This window comes from Tribolium castaneum, chromosome 4 (genome assembly GCF_031307605.1).
Source record: "Tribolium castaneum strain GA2 chromosome 4, icTriCast1.1, whole genome shotgun sequence".
Taxonomy (NCBI): Eukaryota; Metazoa; Arthropoda; class Insecta; order Coleoptera; family Tenebrionidae; genus Tribolium; species Tribolium castaneum.
In genome coordinates, this window is record NC_087397.1 from 20,871,413 (window position 1) to 20,877,955 (window position 6,543).

The 6,543-nt window shown below is 27.9% G+C and overlaps 1 long non-coding RNA gene across 1 annotated transcript; it reads right to left on the reverse strand.

The window, feature by feature from the left end:
* Window positions 1-5,658: 5,658 nt before the first annotated feature.
* Window positions 5,659-6,258, reverse strand: LOC103312567 (uncharacterized). Its single transcript, XR_010333851.1, has 3 exons — window positions 6,159-6,258; window positions 5,995-6,105; window positions 5,659-5,940 (listed from the first exon to the last, which is right to left on the reverse strand). It is a non-coding gene; the product is annotated as an uncharacterized LOC103312567 (long non-coding RNA).
* Window positions 6,259-6,543: the final 285 nt, after the last annotated feature.

Below are 6,543 nucleotides of genomic sequence, written 5' to 3' on the forward strand. Positions count from 1 at the left end.
AAATATGGAAAGTAAAAAATCTGAAATCCAAACTTTAATTACGAAAACATTGAATTTTTTAAATCATTACAAATCGATATTGTTTGTAAAGATAGGTAGAACTTTTCGTAAGTTATAGTAAGAAAACATAAATAAAAATACAATTACAATTACATAAAATCAAAGATCAGAAATATCAGGACAAGAATCGAAATATTCTTGGAGTAGTAAAGTCAAGAACAAATTTTCGTGAATTTGAAAATCTTAAACGATTTTTTTTACTTTGATATTTCCTGATTTTATATCCAATGCAGAAATTTTATCATATTAAAAATATCAATCAATACTTAAACAAAAAAGCAATTTAAATAATTGTGTACTTCAAACACTTTTCAAGAAATTTTGTCTTAGTCTTATTCTGGAGCACAGACATTCTCTTTTAGATTGTATTTTAAGGTATTTTACTATAAGGTTTCGTTTGGAATTTTTCTAATTTTTCTAGATGTTTAGCATATTTTGTTTCTGTACAAAACTTAACATTCTAAAAACAAAGTCCACTAATTTTAAAAATGTATTTTCTCCTACATGATCTTTTTAATTATCAATAAAATACTGAGCATAATATTCTCTAAAAATTCTTTACATGAAATAAAAATTTTACCAGGTTTTTGAATAATATCAAACGGGTCTAGAAGTTTCAGCTATATTAGCAGAGTACATCCTTTGACTACATACTTGAAACCGTGTCTACGTTGCTAGATATTTATGATTGTGACTTGAGAATTTTATAATCTTATAAACACTTTATTACGTAAACATTTTTCCAACTAATTACAGTATATATACTCTGAAGAGTTTTCAACCAGCAACGTGGGCGATTTTAAACGTAATTCAGATCTGAACCATAATTAAATAAATCCCACTTTTTAGATCCTTTTATTACTATGAGGGTGATGTTCATTAACATCAGCAATTATAAAATAATCAAACGTTGCGACATTTCTCTCACTATATTTTGTTCACTCGCTTTTTGTTTACAAATATATTATATGATTTGTTTCGTTGTGTACGATTTGAGTTGTGCATATTTAGTTTAATAAGTTTGTTTTAGATATTACGAACTTCATATGAACAGTTTAATATGTTCTAGTTTTGTATAATCTTCGCAAATGAACGTGAAATAACATAAGCAGTTAGGTTTAAATTCTCTCAAAATGTAATTTTCTCTATAAATTAAATTTTTGCACGTTTGAACTCTTTCCAAAAACTTACCAATTTTTCACGTGTTAAAACGCACATGAAAAAACAATACTATGGAATTATAAGCGTAGTATAAGTATAAGGAGGAATTTTTACACAATAAAAATAAGAAAAAAAATATTTCAAAAGCATAATTAACCGGTTACTGTTGGTGTTGATCCTGGAAGCGATTTCGTTAAGTTGTAGTGTGATGTAACGTAATTTGTAATTTCACGCTCACATAATTCTTTTCTAACTTTTAGGAAAAATTTGGAGTCTCTAATAATTGTTATATCGAGTCTCTAAAATGATAAAAACCATATTATCGAAATTTGAGCACTAGGAAAGGTTTTAAAAAAAAATCCGATTTCCACCATCAATAGTTTCGTTGAGAATATGATTGAACAATCATGAATAATTTTTAAATTTTTTTCTCGCCCTAATCAATTTATACAGCTTAGATATTAGAAGTTTAAATGACTTATTTTCACCATTTGAATTAGCGATACTACTAAGAAGTAACTAACCACATCTATACCGGGTGACTCAGAACTACATATGTTAGTTTTAACAGGTAATAGAGCTCAACAAATAAAAATTTTTTGTTTGTAATTTTTCAATAAAAGTTCCACAAATTTACTTAAAACTTGGAACAAATAACATGTGTACAAACATAGCAGTGCCGATCAATTGTCGTGATAGAAACGGACAATTGAAACAATTTAAAACAACAATCAAAATTGTTGTTACAAATATAAAAAAAACAAACTAATTATTAAACAGTATCTAGCTCGTTTGCACAAAAAAATAGTAAAACAGTGAAAATGATAAATAAGAATTTTACAAAATATTATACATATAGAACAATTGTTGTACTCAATGAGTTTTCTTTCGGGGTAAAATTAATGCAATTAACACACGTATTTTTGATACATACAAACCGTTACAATTTTTTTATTAGAGGTGGGTAAGTGGTTTAAAGCCTACAACATATTCATCCTTCTTAGTTCTTTATACCTATTTCAGGGAAAATAGAAACAATAAATAAAACTACAAAAAACTTCAGGTGCTTTATTTCTGGTTGTTTTAAACAAGACTGCTTTTGTGCAAGTTGAACAAAACTAGAGCATATGAAACGGTAAGTCGTACCACCTGAAAATAAGTTGACTAAAAAATTACAAGTCAAAGTGTTCGCACCGACAAAAATAGTTGGTAATCTAAACGAATTCCGGCCAAAACCACGCTATCATTAATTGTACAATTTGTTAAAAACATCAAAAGAATTTTAGAGTTTTCACGATTCCAAAAGTAAGACCAAAAAATTTCGTTCGTCTTAAATAAAATAACACCATCAAAAGTTAATGGGATATTCCTCTTCTTACAAACCGCATTTATAAGTGCTGACCAATCCAACAAAATGCCATAATGAGGCACACAGAACTAGCGGCAAAAAACTGTATCCGTATTTTTAAAATGGTAGACATAGTGTCCGCAAACGACAATTATTTTTTTTACAAATTTATCTTTTAAGTTTTGCTTAATAAACTCACATTTATGATAAATGCGAACGAACTAATGAGAAGTAAAACTCCAAGTACCAGAAAAAACGACATACCTATCAATAGAAGATTCAGAGACATTGTCACGTACCTATAAACAATTTGTTAAAAATTTTTATTTCATAAATACGGAAAATTTAAAACTTTTTTAAAGCAACGTGGTGTGTAATACACAAAAGTAAAGCTTTTCCAATTTTTCGTTGGTAGCGAGTGTTCTGCAAATATCTCCACCCGTTCAAATCATCGGTTTGATATATTTCAAACAAATATTCTTCAATAAGAAAATATTGTATCGGTGCTTGTAGCAATGCGTAAACAAAAAGGTAACAAACTCTAATGAAATGATAATACAAAAATGGAGCTACTGTGAAATAAAAATGCTGGATAAAAAACGACCATTCTCCAAAATATTCCTCAAAAACTTCCACACAAATGGAAAACTCTCACTGACTTCCAAAACATGTAAAAGAGCTAATAACTGCAGATAAGAAAAGTAGCACTCTGCATAATATACCGCCATTTATAATCTGACAGTTTTTTCAAGTTTAATTTGAGTTTGTTTCTTTGCGATATTTAGAGACCAACAAATTTTACAACAAACTGCACCCGTTTTCATAATTTTTTTTCCAAACCCACGGAAAGAACCGCTGTGATAATTACCTTAAAAACGACAAATCATGACACTGACGATAACAGTTCTTTTCACTTACCAAAAGGAAAAATATGAATACATTAAAAAGCTAAAAGTGAAATTTTGCCACATGTAGTATATCTGCAAACAATGAGCAAGTGAGAACAACACAATAAGCAAAACATCGCAAAATCTGGTTAGTTTGCAGTTTTTGGCTTCAATGAAAATCATCTTTCTGAACATGATAAAAGGGTCTGAAAGTTTGTAAATTGTTATTTTAATTACAATTTAGTTCCAGTTTTTACCATCGAATTTATCCATCGTGGTGTGTGTTGGAAACTCTTCAATAAACTGAACTTTTAAATATTTTTAAGTATAAATATCGAATAGTAATTAAAGAACGTCTTATAAATAAAATATTTAAGATTAAACAAAACCCACTGAATCACCAACATCTAACATAATTACACGATGGCGCACTTTACCACAAGGTTAAACAGAATACAAAAAAATAATAGCCATATTTTTGAATACTCACAATTAGAACACGCTGCACTGAACAAGTTTATGTAAACAAATAAATAATTTAATTAGTCATTCAAAGTAATTTTTTTGAAATTACCGAAATTACCGAAAATGGTACTCATCGATGAAAGAGAGAGAAATTGAACGTTTCCTGCCAAGTTTAACGTTTATTATTAACAAGCATTTGGAAAAGTGGATTGTCTAAATAATGTAATGTACAAAATGTATGAGATTTTGGGAATGCATTTACAAAATACATAGGTACTTGAACCCAAAATTGGGTCTAATTTTTAGGAAGGTTGAACCTGTCGCTGCTTGGCCGCCATTAGCATGAACGGGAACTTTAGATTCTGTTTCAAATTATAAAGTTATTGGAATTCACGATTTTGCTACGTTTTTCACACGAGAAAACCTTCAATACAATTTTTTGGGAAATTTAAAGAGACGACGGGAAATATGAAGGGTTTTGATGACCACTTTTTGGGACGAGATGTGTAACTAAAAATTGTGTCTGCAAGAAAAGCATTTTTAGCATTGAAGTATGTTTTAAGTTATGTATTTAATATTAAAATAATTATCGAAAAATTTCAGAAATGTGAACATTAATATTTGTAGGTATTCAATTATTTTCTTTTTTTTAAGAGTAATCCCAAAATTCCTACGTTTCCTTAAATTTTACGTAAAATTATGTCATTTTATGCATTTGACAATAATTATAACCTTGAAATTATTTTCGACATAAACCTCAAAAACGAGAACATTACAACTTTAAAAAACAAGAAAATTATAATTTCAAAGCTTTGTAAACTCAAGGTTTATAATTATAAACCACATCTACTTATTCATCGAACGTATTTTCAAAAGCATCGACAAATAAAGGAACTGTATTTCTGTTTATGCAAGTGTCGATATTTTTTATCAGAAGTCGTTTATAGAACACTTATTTTTTTACATATTTTTTGCAGAAAACATTTTGCAAGCATCGCTTGTTTAGAATGACACTAAAAATCATAAAAGTTTCCATTACATAATATTTTAATTTTTTTTAAATAAAATTATTTTTTATTATTATAAATATTTCTTAATAATTAATATTTATTATTTATAAGAAATTATAGAAAAATTCTGAAATAACTCGAAGGCATGCAGAAGGAAATAAAGTATTTAATTTCAATCGCTGATTTTTGTGTAATTAACTAATTATTAACATTGATTATTATTAGTTATTATGTTATTAGCGATTTATTACAGTATCTACTTAAACAAATTACTTCAATCATCACAATTATCATCAATTATTGTTTATTGTTATATTATAGAAATTTGATCACTAAAATAAAGAAAAAAAGCTCTTACCTGCATCACAATTTTTTTTTAATTTGAATTTCGATTCTACAAAATTGTTTCAATCAGTATTTTCGTTGAAAATATGATTGAACAAACACGAATAATTTTTGAATCTCTTTCTCGGCCTAGTCAATTTATACAGCTTGAATTTTCAAAGTTTATAACACCATTTTATTTTCATCATTTTAAATATCAATACTAGTAAAAAGTAAGCGAAACTTAAAAGTTCTTGGCATATAAAAATCTTTACAGTTTTTTTTATTAGATGTGGATAAGTGGTTTAAAGCCCACAACATATCCAATCTTTTTGGTTTTTTATGCCCACCTATTTCAGGGAAAATAGAAATAATAAATAAAACCACAAAAAAGCTTCAGGTGCTTTATTTCTGATTATTTTAAACTAGACCACTTTTGTGTAAGTTGAACAAAACTAGAGCATATGAAACTGTAAGTCGTACCACCTGAAAAAAAATTAGACTAAAAAATTACAAGTCAAAGTATGCGTACCGACAAAAATAATCTGTAATTTAAACAAATTCCTGCTAAAACAACGCTGTCTTTGTTGGTACAATTCATTAAAAACATCAAAAGAATTTTTGAATTTTCACGATTCCAAAAGTAAAAAGGAGCTCCACCCAGAGACCAAAAAATTTCGCTAGTCTTAAATAAAATAAAACCATCAAAAGTTAATGGGATATTCCTCTTTTTACAAACCGCATTTATGAGTTGCTGACCAATCCAACAAAATGTCATAGTGAGGCACACAGAACTAGCGGCAAAAAACAGTATCCGTATTTTTAAAATGGTGGACATAGTGTCAGCAAACTACAATTAATTTTTTAGAACATTATCTTCTAAGTTTTGCTTAATAAACTTACATTTATGATAAATGCGAACGAACTAATGAGAAGTAAAACCCCAAGTACCAGAAAAAACGGCATACCTATCAATACAAGATCTAAAGTCATTTTCACAAACCTATAAAAAAATTATTGAAAATTTTAATTTTATAAATATGTAAAATTTAAAACTTTTTTAAGGCAATACACAAAAGTAGCGATTTTCCTATTTTTTGTTGGTAGCGAGTGTCCTTTAAATGTCTCCACCCTTTCAAATCATTGGTTTGATATGTTTCAAATAAATATTCTTCAATGAGGAAATATTGTAAGTGTGCTTGTAACAATGCGTAAACAAAAAGGTAACAAACTCTAAAAAAATGATAATATAGTAACGGAGCTACTGTGAAATAAAAATGCTGAATAA